We start from the raw sequence: 16,131 nt of genomic DNA, 5'->3' as shown, positions 1-16,131 counted from the left end.
TATGCTTGACCCTAGGTCACACAGAGCCTTCTCGAAGGTCATGGAGCCTAATGTACAAGGTATTGAGAACTTTCCAGGGTCCTATCTCTTTTGAGGTAATCTCTGCCTAGTCAAGTCATCCAGTTCTTTGGTGAGCAAAGGGGGTTCATCCTCCCAAGTCTCATTACCAAATAACTTGTCATTTAGCTTCATGATTGCTCCAAGGTACTTAGCAACTTGCTCTTCAGTGACATCTTCGTCCTCTTCAGAGGAAGAATACTCATCAGAGCTCATGAATGGTAGAAGTAAATCCAATGGAATCTCTATGGTCTTAGTGTGAGCCTCAGATTCCCATGGTTCCTCATTAGGGAACTCATTAGAGGCCAGTGGACGTCCATTGAGGTCTTCCTCAGTGGCGATCACTGCCTCTTCCTCCTCTCCAAATTCGGCCATGTTGATGGCCTTACACTCTCCTTTTGGATTCTCTTCTGTATTGCTTGGAAGAGTACTAGGAGGGAGTTATGTAACTTTCTTACTCAGCTGACCCACTTGTGCCTCCAAGTTTCAAATGGAGGACCATGTTTCAGTCATGAAACTTTGAGTGGTTTTGATTAGATTAGAGACCATGGTTGCTAAGTCAGAGTGGCTCTGCTTAGAATTCTCTGTCTGTTGCTGAGACGATGATAGAAAAGGCTTGCCATTGCTAAACCTGTTTCTTCTACCATTCTTGTTGTTGAAACCTTGTTGAGGTCTCTGTTGATCCTTCTATGAGAGATTTGGATGACTTCTCCATGAAGGATTATAGGTGTTTCCATAGGGTTCTCCCATGTAATTCACCTCTTTCATTGATGGGTTCTCAGGATCAAAAGCTTCTTCTTCAGATGAAGCGTCCTTAGTACTGCCTGGTGCAGCTTGCATTCCAGACAGACTTTGAGAAATCATATTGACTTGCTGAGTCAATATTTTGTTCTGAGCCAATATGGAATTCAGAGTATCAATCTCAAGAACTCATTTCTTCTGATTCGTCCCATTGTTCACATGATTCCTTTCAGAAGTGTACATGAATTGGTTATTTGCAACCATTTCAATGAGTTCATGAGCTTCTGCAGGCGTCTTCTTCAGATGAAGAGATCCTCCAGCAGAGCTATCCAATGACATCTTGGACAGTTCAGATAGACCATCATAGAAGATACCTATGATGCTCCATTCAGAAAGCATGTCAGAAGGACACTTTCTGATCAATTGTTTGTATCTTTCCCAAGCTTCATAGAGGGATTCTCCTTCCTTCTGTCTAAAGGTTTGGACTTCCACTCTAAGCTTACTCAATTTTTGAGGTGGAAAGAACTTTGCCAAGAAGGCATTGACTAGCTTTTCCCAAAAGTTCAGGCTTTCTTTAGGTTGTGAGTCCAACCATATCCTAGCTCTGTCTCTTACAGCAAAAGGGAATAGCATAAGTCTATAGACCTCAGGGTCAACCCCATTGGTCTTGACAGTGTCACAGATTTGCAAGAACTTAGCTAAAAACTGATGAGGATCTTCTAGTGGAAGTCCATGGAACTTGCAATTCTATTCCATTAGAGAAACTAATTGAGGCTTAAGCTCAAAGTTGTTTGCTCCAATGGCAGGGATAGAGATGCTTCTTCCATAGAAGTCGGGAGTAGGTACAGTAAAGTCACCCAGCACCTTCCATGCATTGTTGGTATTGTTGTTATTTTTGGCTGTCATGTCTTTTTCTTGTTTGAAGATTTCTGTTAGGTCCTCTACAGAGAGTAGTGCTTTAGCTTCTCTTAGCTTTCACTTCAAGGTCCTTTCAGGTTCAAGTTCAGCCTCAACAAGAATGCTTTTGTCTTTGCTCCTGCTCATATGAAAGAGAAGAGAACAAGAAAATATGGAACCCTCTATGTCACAGTATAGAGATTCCTTGAGATGTCAGAGGAAAAGAAGAATAGAAGGGGGAGGTAGAATAAGAAGAATTCGAACTTATCAAGAGAGATAGAGTTCGAATTGTTGATAGTGGACGAGTGTTAGTCCTTAAATAGAAGGATGTGAGAAGAGGGGAAGAATTTTCGAAAATGAATTAAAAGATTTTGAAGAAATTTTGAAAAATTGAAGAATGATTTTCGAAAATTAAAGTTGGGAAAGAAATAAAGTGATTTTTGAAAAAGATTTTTGAAAGTAGAAATCTAAAAGATATGATTGAAAAGTTATGGCTTTAAAAAGATATGATTTTTAAAATTAATGACTTAGCTAACAAGAAATTTAAAAGATATGATTAAGACATTAAACCTTTCTTAACAGAAAAGGCAACATACTTGAAATGTTGAATGAAATCATTAATTGTAGGCAAGTATTTTTGAGAATGGAAAGAAATTGATTTTGAAAATATATGATTGAAAAGATATGATTTGAAAAAGATTTGATTTTGAAAAATTATGAAAACTTGAAAAAAATCTGAATTAAAAACAAAATCTTCCCTCTTGTGCCATCATGGTGTTAAACGCCCAGAATGGTATCCATTATGGCGTTTAACGCCCAAAACTCTACCCTTTTGGGCGTTAAACGCCCAGCCAGGTACCCTGGCTGGCGTTTAAATGCCAGTTTTCCTTCCTCACTGGGCGTTTCGAATGCGCAGCTTTTTCTGTGTAATTCCTCTGCTGTATGTTCTGTATCTTCAATTCTCTGTATTATTGACTTGAAAAGACACAAATTAAAATTTTTTTTTTGAATTTTTAATGATGGGGAATAATCAAAATGCAACTAAAATCAAATAAACAATGCATGCAAGACACCAAACTTAGAAGTTTGAATACTATTGACACTAACAAATTGAGAATGCATATGAGAAATAACAAAACACTCAAGACAAGAGAATTTAAAGATCAGAGCAAGGAAATCATCAAGAACAACTTGAGATTAATGAAGACACATGCATGAATTTGAAAAATGCAAGAAGAACAGAAACATGCAATTGACACCAAACTTAAAATTAGACACTAAACTCAAACAAGAAACATAAAATATTTTTTATTTTTATGATTTTATAAATTTTTTTTGTGCTTTTTCGAAAATTGAGTGGAAAAGAGAAACAAGGGTTCAAAATTCTTAATGAGAATTTCCAGGAATCATGCAATGTTAGTCTAAAGCTTTAGTCTAAAGAAATTAGACATGGCTAGCCAAGCTTCAGCAGGACATTACATTCAAGAGCTAAATTGATGAGAATCAATCAGCTTTGGTGATGATGAAAACATCACCTTGAAACTCTAGAATTCATTCTTAAAAATTTTGAAGAAAAATACCTAACCTAAGCAACAAGATGAACCGTCAGTTGTCCAAACTCAAACAATCCCCGCCAACGGCGCCAAAAACTTGGTGCACGAAATTGTGATCATCAATGGCGCCATCAACATGGTACGCTCAATTGCAATCTCAACTCTTTATCACAACTTCGCACAACTAACCAGCAAGTGCACTGGGTCGTCGAAGTAATAAACCTTACGTGAGTAAGGGTCGATCCCATGGAGATTGTTGGTATGAAGCAAGCTGTGGTCATCTTGTAAATCTCAGTCAGGCAGATTCAAATGGTTTTAGAGGATTGATGATTAAAAGATAAATAAAACATAAAATAAAGATAGAGATACTTATGTAATTCATTGGTGAGAATTTCAGATAAGCGTATGGAGATGCTTTGTCCCTTCTGTCTCTCTGCTTTTCTACTCTCTTCATCCAATCCTTCTTACTCCTTTCCATGGCAAGCTGTATGTTGGGCATCACCGTTGTCAATGGCTACAGTCCCGTCCTCTCAGTGAAAATGTTCAACGCGCTCTGTCACAGCACGGCTATTTATCTGTTGGTTCTCGATCATGTCGGAATAGAATCCAGTGATTCTTTTGCGTCTGTCACTAACGCCCCACAATCGCGATTTTGAAGCTCGTCACAGTCATTCAATCCCTGAATCCTACTCAGAATACCACAGACAAGGTTTAGACCTTCCGAATTCTCAAGAATGGCCGCCAATGGATTCTAGCTTATACCACGAAGATTCTGATTAAGGAATCCAAGAGATATCCACTCAAGCCTTGTTTGCATATAGAACGGAGGTGGTTGTCAGGCACGTGTTCATAAGTGAGAATGATGATGAGCGTCACATAATCATCACATTCATCAAGTTCTTGGGTGCGAATGAATATCTCAGAACAAGAATAAGCTGAATTGATCAATGGAAAATAGTAGTAATTGCATTAATACTCGAGGTACAGCAGAGCACCACACCTTAATCTGTGGTGTGTAGAAACTCCACCGTTGAAAATACATAACTGATAATGGTGATCATTGGCTTCGGCCCCAGACAGGAAACCAGAAGAACCAAGATGAAAATACAATAGCAAAAGGTCTTATTTATAGAGAACTAGTAGCTTAGGGTTTACGTAAATGAGTAAATGACAAAAAAATCCACTTATGGGCCCACTTGGTGTGTGCTTGGGCTGAGCATTGAAGCTTTCATGTGTAGAGACTTTTCTTGGAGTTAAACGCCAGCTTTTGTGCCAGTTTGGGCGTTTAACTCCCACTTCTGTGCCAGTTCCGGCGTTAAACGCCGGGAATTTTTGAGCTGATTTGAAACGCCGGTTTGGGCCATCAAATCTCGGGCAAAGTATGGACTATTATATATTGCTGGAACGCCCAGGATGTCTACTTTCTAACGCATTTGAGAGCGCGAAAATTGGGCTTCTATAGCTCCAGAAAATTCACTTCGAATGCAGGGAGGTCAGAATCCAACAGCATCTGCAGTCCTTTTTCAGCCTCTGAATCAGATTTTTGCTCAGGTCCCTCAATTTCAGCTAGAAAATACCTGAAATCATAGAAAAACACACAAATTCTTATTAAAGTCCAGAAAAGTGAATTTTAAATAAAAACTAATAAAAATATAATAAAAACTAACTAAAACATACTAAAAACATACTAAAAACAATTCCAAAAAGCGTATAAATTATCCGCTCATCACTGTTCTTGTCCCTCCATATAGCTACTTGCCATATACTCAATGGCTTCCTTGATGTGAAACAGATTTATATTGGTTGGATCAAACTGTCCTTCTTGCTGGTGCCCTGTTTGTTGGGATTCTTCTTGGTGAGGTTCTTCTTAGTGGGGCTCTTCTTGTGCAGTTCTTTTCCTTATCTGAGGCCTCCTTTGCTGTTGGTCGAGTGTCACATAATTTATGCGTTGGAGCATGACTAACATCCCAGGCTTTACCCATTGTGGATTGTTGTCTTCGAATACCACTTTGGCTTTCATGCATAGCCTCAGGATGGTGCTGGGGTACCAAAGTCTAGCACCCAGATCATTCTTCTCGGCTGAATCCTGGATCCCTTCAGCTATAATTTCATCCACATTGATACTTTCACCCTTTACTTAGCAATGTACCATGGTAGCTCGAGCAATATTGACCTCATAATTGTTTGCGGCTGGAAGGATAGACCTCCTTACTAGCTCAAACCATCCCTTGGCTTCTGGGATGAGGTCTCCTCTCTTAATGAACCTCGGCCTCTTGTCCGAGTATCTTTCCCAATCAGACCCAATAACACATTTATCATTCATAATTTCTTCAAGTTCATCTTCCTCGGGAGCATTACTTACTCTTACTTGATAGCTAAGCTCATCAAAATGTGGTGATTTCAGCTGAAGAGTCCTTGTTATAAAGTTGGGGCTGAAGTCCACCTCTAATCCACTTACATAACTTTCGAAGGTGGGGGCCCTAGTACTGTCTTCTCTTACCGCATTTGCATAGAACTCTTTGATGAGGTTTACATTTATCTTTGTCTCTGGATTGGTGAGCTTTTGCCAACCCCTTTGTGCAATCTTTTCTCTATTCTTATGACACTCATCCTCGTTGAATTGGAATGTCAACTCTGGCAATATTTTCTTGTTTTTGATCCGTTCATATTGAAGCTCATGGAAGGCAGTTTTGAATCTCCCGGCGTCGAAAGGAGGTTGCTCCATGGGCTCCTTTCCTTTTCGCCTCTTGGAGCTTGAGGATGCCATTTAGGATGGTTGATATGTTTGTTGCTCACAAGACTTGGCTAGGAGGGTGTGTATGGAGCTTTTTGGAGGAGGATGAAGTATGTGTGTCCGAGAGAAGGACGGGAGAGGAATGAGAGTATGAAGTGTGTACGGAGAGGTTGTGTGAAGGGGTTTATATAGGAAGATGGCAAATAATTGAAGGGTGTGGATTGATGGTGTTGTTTGATAGTGGATGGTTGGGGTTTGGTATTAAATGAGTGATGTTAGGATTTTTGCTAGTAAAGAATTTTATAAAGTCGCGTTGTAAGTATAGATTCTAAACCAACAGAAATCCCTTCGTACAAATGTTTTGGTTGTCACAAGTAACAAACCCTTTTGAAATTAATAACCGAGTATTAAAACCTCGGGTCGTCTTCTCAAGGAATTGCAGGGAGGTATGTTCTTATTATTGGCTATGAAAAAGGTAAAACTGGTGGTTTTGGAAATAAGGAAGAAGTATGACAAGTAATTCGAATGACAATATAAATAAATAAACAACTATAAAATAAACTTTTGGTAAGATATGAAAATTCGGAAGTCCTGTCCTAGTTACTCCTATAAGAATGGAAGTTAATCCCACTTAGTTAACCTTTGCGTAAGCAAGGGAAAGTTAAGTTAACTAATTGGTTAGATTTCCCAAGTCCTAGCCAAATCCTAAGGAAAGACTAGAGTTAGTGAAATTCCAATTAATTAGCCGACATAATAATCAATCATGAATAGTTGATAACTCAAGAGCTTCCAGTTAATCAATTAAAGCCAATAGTAAATAATCTAAATTAAAATTAAAGAAAAGCAATCATGAGTCTAAAATACCTCAAATTATATTAAATAGAAAATCAATCTAAACATAGAGAGTTCATAAACCAAATTGAGAAAATAAATAAAAGAAAAATAGAACCTGATATGAAGATGAATTAATCCTGAAGTGAAAAGAAATCCTATTCCTAAAATAAATTCTAATCCAAATCCTAATCCTAAGAGAGAGGAGAGAGCCTCTCTCTCTAAAAACTACATCTAAAAACTAAAAATTATGAATTATGAAAGCATCTTGAGTCTCTGCAAGTTCCCTGACTTTAATCTGTATTTCTAGGCCAAAAACTGGGTTGAAATGCGTCCCAGAATCTCTGCCACCGACTTTTGTAATTCTGCAGATCGTGCACGTCACGCGTCCGCGTCGTCCACGCGTTCGCGTCACTTAGTATTTCTTGTACCACGCATGCGCGTCGTCCACGCTTTCGCGTCGTTCGTGCAGCTTCCAATCCGCGCGGTCGCGTCAGGCACGCGAATGCGTCATTTTGATTTCTTCCATTTCGCGCGGTCGCGTGAGCCATGCGACCGCGTGACTTCTCGCTGGTCATCTCCTCAATTCCTTGTGTTCCTTCCATTTTTGCACATTTCCTCTTTATTCTTCTAAACCATTCCTACCCTATGAAGCCTGAAACACTTAACACACAGATCAAGGCATCGAATGGTAATAAGAGAGGATTAAGATTAGCTAAATTAAGACCAAAGAAGCATGTTTTCAATCATAGAACTAAACTAGGAAGGAATTGTAAAATCATGCAAATCTTATGAATAAGTGGGTGAAAAGCTTGATAAAGCCACTTAATTATATACAATATAAACCATGAAATAGTGTTTTATCAATAAGCACAAGGATCACCTCTTTTATGAGGGTCTTGGTTCGGTCTCCAAAGCTATCCAACTCCCAATGTTGCATGGCAACACTTCCAAAGATACTCCCCTTGAAGACAAGTGTGAGGTTTTCTTGGTATAGTGGCCGAATCTCCCTTCCATGATTGTCCTATCAAGTACCATCAATGCCCTTTTTTATTTCCTATACAACACAAAAGGAATGCAAACGGTTAATTGAAATTTTTGGTGGGAAGATTAAGGTGTGAACTAGCTACTAAAAAAAATCTTTTTCTCTTATTTTTAAATAACTAAATGATTTTCATGAATGCAAATCAATCAACCACTAAATTTCCCATGCATGCAACGTTGGTACACCAAACTTGTTTGTGATCATAAGGTGCAACAAGATTCGAAAATAATCTCACATCATGAAGTGTGTTCAAGCCCTCTTGGTGTGCCTTGAACACCAAACTTATTATGTACTATATGCTGCATGTAGGGGGTCTTATATTGGTTGTCAAAATTGATTTAAAAATCCATGAAATTTGCTTTATTACTACTATTATATATTAAAGAGAGAGGGTATAGAACATGGGTTGCCTCCCATGAAGCGCTTCTTTAGTGTCTGGTGCACGAAATTGTGATCATCAATGGCGCCATTAACATGGTACGCTCAATTGCAATCTCAACACTGTATCACAACTTCGCACAACTAACCAGCAAGTGCACTGGGTCATCCAAGTAATAAACCTTACGCGAGTAAGGGTCGATCCCATGGAGATTGTTGGTATGAAGCAAGCTATGGTCACCTTGTAAATCTCAGTCAGGCGGATTCAAATGGTTATGGATGATTTAAGAATAAAACATAAAATAAAGATAGAGATACTTATGTAATTCATTGGTGAGAATTTCAAATAAGCATATGGATATGCTTTGTCCCTTCTGTCTCTCTGCTTTCCTACTGTCTTCTTCCAATCCTTCTTACTCCTTTTCATGGCAAGCTGTATGTTGGGCATCACCGTTGTCAGTGGCCACAGTCCCGTCCTCTCAGTGAAAATGGTCCAAATGCTCTGTCACAGCATGGCTAATCATCTGTCGGTTCTCAATCAGGTTGGAATAGAATCCATTGATTTTTTTACGTCTGTCACTAACGCCCAGCCTTCAGGAGTTTGAAGCTCGTCACAATCATTCAATCATTGAATCCTACTCAGAATACCACAGACAAGGTTTAGACCTTCCGGATTCTCTTGAATGCCGCCATCAATTCTAGATTATACCACAAAAATTCCGATTAAGGGATCCAAGAGATATCCACTCAATCTAACGTAGAACGGAGGTGGTTGTCAGGCACACGTTCATAGGTGAGAATGATGATGAGTGTCACGAATCATCACATTCATCAAGTTAAGGAACAAGTGATATCTTAGAACAAGAACAAGCTGAATTGAATAGAAGAATAATAGTAATTGCATTAATACTCGAGGTACAGCAGAGCTCCACACCTTAATCTGTGGTGTGTAGAAACTCCACCGTTGAAAATACATAAGAACAAGGTCTAGGCATGGCCGTAAGGCCAGCCTCCATGATCTAAGAACTAGATGTCCAAAGATGATCCTAAGATCTAAAAATGATCAAAAGATCCAAAGATGAAAATACAATAGCAAAAGATCCTATTTGTAGAGAACTAGTAGCCTAGGGTTTACAAAGATGAGTAAATGACATAAAAATCCACTTCCGGGCCCACTTGGTGTGTGCTTGGGCTGAGCATTGAAGCTTTCATGTGTAGAGACTTTTCTTGGAGTTAAACGCCAGCTTTTGTGCCAGTTTGGGCGTTTAAGTCCCATTCTTGTGCCAGTTCCGGCATTTAAGGCCGGGCAGTTTTGAGCTGATTTGGAACGCCGGTTTGGGCCATCAAATCTCGGGAAAGTATGGACTATTATACATTTCTGGAAAGCCCAGGATGTCTACTTTCCAACGCAGTTGAGAGCGTGCCAATTGGGCTTCTGTAGCTCCAGAAAATCCACTTCGAGTGCAGGGAGGTCAGAATCCAACAGCATCTGCAGTCCTTTTCAGTCTCTGAATCAGATTTTTGCTCAGGTCCCTCAATTTCAGCCAGAAAATACCTAAAATCACAGAAAAACACACAAACTCATAGTAAAGTCCAGAAAAGTGAATTTTAACTAAAAATTAATAAAAATATACTAAAAACTAACTAAAACATACTAAAAACATACTAAAAACAATGCCAAAAAGCGTATAAATTATCCGCTCATCACAACACCAAACTTAAATTGTTGCTTGTCCCCAAGCAACTGAAAATCAAATAAGCTAAAAAAGAAGAGAATATGCAATGAATTCCAAAAACATCTATGAAGATCAGTATTAATTAGATGAGCGGGGCTTTTAGCTTTTTGCCTCTGAACAGTTTTGGCATCTCACTCTATCCTTTGAAATTCAGAATGATTGGCTTCTATAGGAACTCAGAATCCAGATAGTGTTATTGATTCTCCTAGTTAAGTATGATGATTCTTGAATACAGCTACTTTATGAGTCTTGGCCGTGGCCCAAAGCACTCTGTCTTCCAGTATTACCACCGGATACATACATGCCACAGACACATAACTGGGTGAACCTTTTTAGATTGTGACTCAGCTTTGCTAGAGTCCCCAATTAGAGGTGTCCAGGGTTCTTAAGCACACTCTTTTTGCCTTGGATCACAACTTTATTTTTTTTCTTTTTCTTTTTCTCTCTTTTTTTTTCGTTTTTCTCTTTTTTTTTTTTTAAATTCACTGCTTTTTCTTGCTTTAAGAATCATTTTTATGATTTTTCAGATCCTCAGTAACATGTCTCTTTTTTCATCATTCTTTCAAGAGCCAACATTCATGAACAACAAATTCAAAAGACATATGCACTGTTCAAGCATACATTCAGAAACCAAAATATTGCCACCACATCAAAATAATTAATCTGTTATAAAATTCAAAATTCATGCAATTCTTCTCTTTTTCAATTAAGAACATTTTTCATTTAAGAAAGGTGATGGATTCATAGGACATTCATAACTTTAAGGCATAGACAATAAGACACTAATGACCATAAGACACAAACATAGGTAAACATAAGCATAATTTTCGAAAAACAGAAAAATATAGAACAAGGAGATTAAAGAACGGGTCCACCTTAGTGATGGCGACTTGTTCTTCCTCTTGAAGATCTTATGGAGTGCTTGAGCTCCTCAATGTCTCTTCCTTGCCTTTGTTGCTCCTTTCTCATGATTCTTTGATCTTCTCTAATTTCATGGAGGAGGATGGAATGTTCTTGGTGCTCCACCCTTAGTTGTCCCATGTTGGAACTCAATTATCCTAGGGAGGTGTTGATTTGCTCCCAATAGTTTTGTGGAGGAAAGTGCATCCCTTGAGATATCTCAGGGATTTCATGATGACTGGGATCTCTTGTTTGCTCCATCCTTTTCTTAGTGATGGGCTTGTCCTCATCAATGGGGATGTCTCCCTTTATGTCAATTCCAACTGAATCACAGAGGTGACAAATGAGATGAGGAAAGGCTAACCTTGCCAAGGTAGAGGACTTGTCCACCACCTTATAAAGTTCTTGGGCTATAACCTTATGAACTTCTACTTCCTCTCCAATCATGATGCTACGAATCATGATGGCCCGGTCTATAGTAACTTCGGACAGGTTGCTAGTGGGAATGATTCAGCATTGGATAAACTCCAACCATCCCCTAGCCACGGGCTTGAGGTCATGCCTTCTTAGTTGAACTGGCTTCCCTCTTGAATCTCTCTTCCATTGAGCGCCCTCTTCACAAATGTCTATGAGGACTTGGTCCAACCTTTGATCAAAGTTGACCCTTCTAGTGTAAGGGTATTCATCTCCTTGCATCACGGGCAAGTTGAATGCCAACCTTATATTTTCTAGACTAAAATCTAAGCCTTTCCTCCAAACTATTGTAAGCCAATTCTTTGGGTTCGGGTTCACACTTTGATCATGGCTCTTGGTGATCCATGCATTGGTATAGAACTCTTGAACCATTAAGATTCTGACTTGTTGAATCGGGTTGGTAAGAACTTCCCAACCTCTTCTTCGGATCTCATGTCGGATCTCCGGATATTCACTCCTTTTGAGTTTGAAAGGGACCTCGGGGATCACCTTCTTCATGGCCACAACTTCATAGAAGTGGTCTTGATGCACCCTTGAGATGAATCTCTCCATCTCCCATGACTCGGAGGTGGAAGCTTTCGCTTTCCCTTTCCTCTTTCTAGAGGTTTCTCCGGCCTTAGATGCCATAAATGGTTATGGAAAACAAAAAGCAATGCTTTTACCACACCAAACTTAGAAGGTTTGCTCGTCCTCGAGCAAAAGAAGGAAGAAGAGAGTAGAAGAAGAAGAAATAGAGGAGATGGAGATGGTTTTGTGGTTCGGCCAAAGGGGGAGAAGTAGTGTTTAGGTTTTGTGAAAATGAAGGAGTGAAGATGGGTTTATATAGGGGTGGAGAGAGGGGTAGGGTTCGGTCATGTAAGGGTGGGTTTGGGAGGGAAAGTGGTTTGAATTTGCATAGTGAGGTAGGTGGGGTTTTATGAAGGATGGATGTGAGTGGTGAAGAGAATAGTGGGATTTGATAGGTGAGGGGTTTTGGGGAAGAGTGGTTGAGGTGATTGGTGAATGGGTGAAGAAGAAAAGAGAGGGTGGTGGGGTAGGTGGGGATCTTGTGGGGTCGACAGATCCTGAGGTGTCAAGAAAACTTCATTCCTGCACCATGTGGCGAGCAAATATGCTCTTTATGCCAATTCTGGCGTTAAACACCGGGCTGGTGCCCATTTCTGGCATTTAACACCAACTTCTTGCCCTTTCCTGGCATTTAACGCCAGTCTGGTGCCCCTTTCTGGCGTTAAATGCCCAGAACGGTGCCAGACTGGGAGTTAAACGCCCATTTGCTACCCTTACTGATGTTTAAACGCCAGCAAGATCTTCCTCCAGGGTGTGCTGTTTTTCTTTCTGTTTTTCATTCTGTTTTTGCTTTTTCAACTGATTTTGTGACTTCTCATGATCATCAACCTACAGAAAACATAAAATAACAAAGGAAAATAGATAATTATAACATTGGGTTGCCTCCCAACAAGCGCTTCTTTAATGTCAGTAGCTTGACAGTGGGCTCTCATGGAGCCTCACAGATGCTCAGAGCACTATTGGAACCTCCCAACACCAAACTTAGAGTTTGAATGTGGGGGTTCAACACCAAACTTAGAAGTTGGTTGTGGCCTCCCAATACCAAACTTAGAGTTTGGCTGTGGGGGCTCTGTTTGGCTCTGTTTAGAGAGAAGCTCTTCATGCTTCCTCTCTATGGTAACAGAGGGATATCCTTGAGCCTTAAACACAAAGGATTCTTTATTCACTTGAATGATCAATTCTCATCTGTCAACATCAATCACAGCCTTTGCTGTGGCTAGGAAGGGTCTGCCAAGGATGATGGATTCATCCATGCACTTCCCAGTCTCTAGGACTATGAAATCAGCAGGGATGTACTGGTCTTCAACCTTTACCAAAACATCCTCTACAAGTCCATAAGCTTGTTTTCTTGAATTGTCTGCCATCTCTAGTGAGACTCTTGCAGCTTGTACCTCAAAGATTCCTAGCTTCTCCATTACAGAGAGAGGCATGAGGTTTATGCTTGATCCTAGGTCACACAGAGCCTTCTTAAAGGTCATGGTGCCTATGGTACAAGGTATTGAGAACTTCCCAGGATCCTATCTCTTTTGAGGTAATCTCTGCCTAGACAAGTCATCCAGTTCTTTGGTGAGCAAAAGGGGTTCATCCTCCCAAGTCTCATTACCAAATAACTTGTCATTTAGCTTCATGATTGCTCCAAGGTACTTGGCAACTTGCTCTTCAGTGACATACTCATCCTCTTCAGAGGAAGAATACTCATCAGAGCTCATGAATGGCAGAAGTAAATCCAATAGAATCTCTATGGTCTCAGTGTGAGCCTCAGATTCCCAAGGTTCCTCATTAGGGAACTCATTGGAGGCCAGTGGACGTCCATTGAGGTCTTCCTCAGTGGCGTTCACTGCCTCTTCCTCCTCTCCTAGTTTGGCCATGTGGATCATGTTAATGGCCTTGCATTCTCCTTTTGGATTCTCTTCTGTATTGCTTGGAAGAGTACTAGGAGGGAGTTCAGTAACTTTCTTACTCAGCTGACCCACTTGTGCCTCCAAGTTCCTAATGGAAGACCTTGTTTCAGTCATGAAACTTTGAGTGGTTTTGATTAGATCAGAGACCATGGTTGCTAAGTCAGAGTGGCTCTGCTTAGAATTCTCTGTCTGTTGCTAAGAAGATGATGGAAAAGGCTTGCCATTACTAAACCTGTTTCTTCCACCATTATTGTTGTTGAAATCTTGTTGTGGTCTCTGTTGATCCTTCCATGAGAGATTTGGATGATTTCTCCATGAAGAATTATAGGTTTTTCCATAGGGTTCTCCCATGTAATTCACCTCTTCCATTGAAGGGTTCTCAGGATCATAAGCTTCTTCTTCAGATGAAGCGTCCTTAGTACTGCCTGGTGCAGCTTGCATTCCAGACAGACTTTGAGAAATCAAATTGACTTGCTGAGTCAATATTTTGTTCTGAGCCAGTATGGCATTCAGAGTATCAATCTCAAGAACTCCTTTCTTCTGATTCGTCCCATTGTTCACAGGATTCCTTTCAGAAGTGTACATGAATTGGTTATTTGCAACCATTTCAATGAGCTCTTTAGCTTCTGTAGGCATCTTCTTCAGATGAAGAGATCCTCCAGCAGAGATGTCCAATGACATCTTGGACAGTTCAGATAGACCATCATAGAAGATACCTATGATGCTCCATTCAGAAAGCATGTCAGAAGGACACTTTCTGATCAATTGTTTGTATCTTTCCCAAGCTTCATAGAGGGATTCTCCTTCCTTCTGTCTAAAGGTTTGGACTTCCACTCTAAGCTTACTCAATTTTTGAGGTGGAAAGAACTTTGCCAAGAAGGCATTGACTAGCTTTTCCCAAAAGTTCAGGCTTTCTTTAGGTTGTGAGTCCAACCATATCCTAGCTCTGTCTCTTACAGCAAAAGGGAATAGCATAAGTCTATAGACCTCAGGGTCAACCCCATTGGTCTTGACAGTGTCACAGATTTGCAAGAACTTAGCTAAAAACTGATGAGGATCTTCTAGTGGAAGTCCATGGAACTTGCAATTCTATTCCATTAGAGAAACTAATTGAGGCTTAAGCTCAAAGTTGTTTGCTCCAATGGCAGGGATAGAGATGCTTCTCCCATAAAAGTCAGGAGTAGGTGCAGTAAAGTTACCCAGCACCTTCCTTGCATTGTTGGCATTGTTGTTATTTTCGGCTGCCATGGGTTCTTCTTCTTTGAAGATTTCTGTTAGGTCCTCTACAGAGAGTTGTGCTTTAGCTTCTCTTAGCTTTTGCTTCAAGGTCCTTTCAGGTTCAGGGTCAGTCTCAACAAGAATGTTTTTGTCTTTGCTCCTGCTCATATGAAAGAGAAGAGAACAAGAAAATATGGAATCCTCTATGTCACAGTATAGAGATTCCTTGAGGTGTCAGAGTAAAAGAAAATTAGAAGGAAGAGGTAGAAGAATTCGAACTTATCAAGTATGATGGAGTTCGAATTGTGACTTGAGGAGGAGTGTTAGTCCATAAATAGAAGGATGTGAGAAGAGGGGAAGAAATTTTCGAAAATTCAGTAAAAGATTTTTAAAATCATTTTGAAAATTACTAATTGATTTTCGAAAACTAAGAGTGGAAAAGAAATCAAGTGATCTTTTTGAAAAAGATTTTGGAAATTAGAAATTTAAAAAGATATGATTGAAAACTATTTTGAAAAAGATGTGATTAAAAAGATATGATTTGAAAAAGTATGGTTTTAAAAAGATGTGATTGAGAAGATATGATTTGAAAAACAATTTAAAAAGATTTGATTTTAAAAATCAACGACTTGACTAACAAGAAAAGATATGATTCAGACATTAAACCTTTCTCAACAGAAAAGGCAACATATTTGAAATGTTGAATCAAATCATTAATTGTTAGCAAGTATTTTTGAAAAATGGAGAGAAATTGATTTTGAAAAAATTTTATTGAAAAGATATGATTTGAAAAAGATTTGATTTTGAAAAATTTTGAAAACTTGAAAAAAATTTGAATTAAAAACAGAATCTTCCCTCTTGTGCCATCCTAGCGTTAAACGCCCAACCAGGCACCCTGGCTGGCGTTTAAACGCCAGTTTTCCTTCTTCACTGGGCGTTTTGAACGCCCAGCTTTTTCTGTATGATTCCTCTGCTGTATGTTTTAAATCTTCAATTCTCTATATTATTGACTTGAAAAGACACAAATAAAATTTTTTTTGGATTTTTAATAATGAGGAATAATCACAATGCAACTAAAATCAAATAACAATGCATACAA

At 39.3% G+C, this 16,131-nt stretch overlaps 2 non-coding genes across 2 annotated transcripts; both read left to right on the top strand.

Moving 5' to 3' along the window:
• Window positions 1–1,191: 1,191 nt before the first annotated feature.
• LOC130952812 (small nucleolar RNA R71) lies at window positions 1,192–1,299 on the top strand. Its single transcript, XR_009074987.1, has one exon. It is a non-coding gene; the product is annotated as a small nucleolar RNA R71 (small nucleolar RNA).
• A 13,250-nt stretch (window positions 1,300–14,549) lies between these two features.
• On the top strand, window positions 14,550–14,657 carry LOC130952811 (small nucleolar RNA R71). The gene has a single exon (XR_009074986.1). It is a non-coding gene; the product is annotated as a small nucleolar RNA R71 (small nucleolar RNA).
• The last annotated feature ends 1,474 nt before the right edge of the window (window positions 14,658–16,131 follow it).

This window comes from Arachis stenosperma, chromosome 9, assembly GCF_014773155.1.
Source record: "Arachis stenosperma cultivar V10309 chromosome 9, arast.V10309.gnm1.PFL2, whole genome shotgun sequence".
In the NCBI taxonomy this organism is placed as follows: domain Eukaryota; kingdom Viridiplantae; phylum Streptophyta; class Magnoliopsida; order Fabales; family Fabaceae; genus Arachis; species Arachis stenosperma.
The sequence above is the reverse complement of the archived record's forward strand: the minus strand, read 5'-3'. Positions and strand labels throughout refer to the sequence as shown.